This window comes from Aplysia californica, unplaced genomic scaffold (genome assembly GCF_000002075.1).
Source record: "Aplysia californica isolate F4 #8 unplaced genomic scaffold, AplCal3.0 scaffold00278, whole genome shotgun sequence".
NCBI lineage: Eukaryota > Metazoa > Mollusca > Gastropoda > Aplysiida > Aplysiidae > Aplysia > Aplysia californica.
This window is the reverse complement of record NW_004797548.1, coordinates 578144-579699: the sequence shown is the minus strand read 5'-3', so window position 1 is coordinate 579699 and position 1556 is coordinate 578144.

The following is a 1556-nucleotide window of genomic DNA, read 5'->3' as shown; positions in this document are numbered from 1 at the left end:
CGATTGTTTTAGCGGTTGAACAAGCATACAACATGAATTCAGGATTTGTTTTCATTCACAACTCAAGAGTTGCCGCCTCCAGTGCCAGTAAGATTCTTGTGACTTGTGTGAGTATGATATCTCCAGGCCCTATCTGGTCCCATTTCACTTTGATTACCCTGTCAAACAAGTCAGCCTTCGCCCCTGTTCTAATGCACAGTAGAATTGCGAATGGGCTGATCCAACAATGTCTTGCTCATAACTGTGCCTGGACTGCAACGGGGAACTGCTGCTTTTTCTTTCCTAATCCTTACTATAGCCTTTTTCCTCTACTTTTTTTGTATTGTATGTTTGTCACACTCTTGTGACCCGTTGCTTCCGGGGTGCCTTGATGGTCGAAGCAGCCTTTGTGCTGTTGAAGCTAGAGAGGTGAGCAGAGTATGTCTGATTCCCTGTAAGGACTTCTTTGTTAACATCCACCCCCTGGCGCTCATATGACCTTGTGCAGTTGCGAGCGCCGTAAAAACTCTACTTAAACAAAACAAACAAAACAAATAATCACACTGGTCACTTTTAATGCAGAACTTTTGAGACATCAATTCAGTCTATCCTGCTAGTCTTGGCTGTCATCTGACTGCATAAACACTACACTATGTACACCCACCGGCCTACCAAACTAGTCTGTCATCTGACTGCATAAACATTTTGCTGTGCACACCCACCTGTCTCCATGGAACTTCAATACAGCCTATCCAACTAGTCCGAGACGTGCATAATTACGCACGTCTCGAACTAGCCTGTCTTCTGACTGCATAAACACTACACTGTGTACTCCCTCCTGTCTCCAAGGATCTTCAATTCAGCCTATCCAGCTAACTTTGACTGTCTTCTGACTTCACAAACACTACACTGTGTACGGTACACCCACCGGCCTATCCAACTGGTCTGTCATCTGACAGCATTCATCATGCTGAACACACATACCTGTCTACAAAAAACTGTCAATTCAGCATATCCAACAAGCTTTGGTTGTCATCTGACTGCATAAACTCTATACTGTGTACACCCACCTGTCTCCAAGGAACTTCAATTCAACCTATCCAATAAGCCGGTCAGTTGACTGCATATTAAACACTATACTATACTGTGTACACCAACCGGCCTATCCAATAATCTGGTCATCTGACTGCGTAAACACACGCTGTGCCCACTCACCTGTCTCCACAGAACTTCAATTCAGCTAATCCAACTGGTGTGTCATCGACTAGAGCAATAAAGATGCGGTGGTAGCGGTGGCCAAGATTCTTGTGCTCCTCAATATACGCCTGTTGCAGTTTCTCAAAGCTGAGTGGAAAACAGATTTAACAAACTCAGATAAGTACAATCGAATCTGCTCTAACGACCACTTGCCCATTCAATGACCTGTACAAACGACCACTCCCAACCCAACAAATGTAATGTTTCACCAATATAGATAGATAGATAGATAGATAGATAGATAGATAAATAGATAGATAGATAGAGAGCGAGAGAGAGAGAGCGCGCGAGAGAGAGAGAAAGAGAGAGAGAAAGAAAGA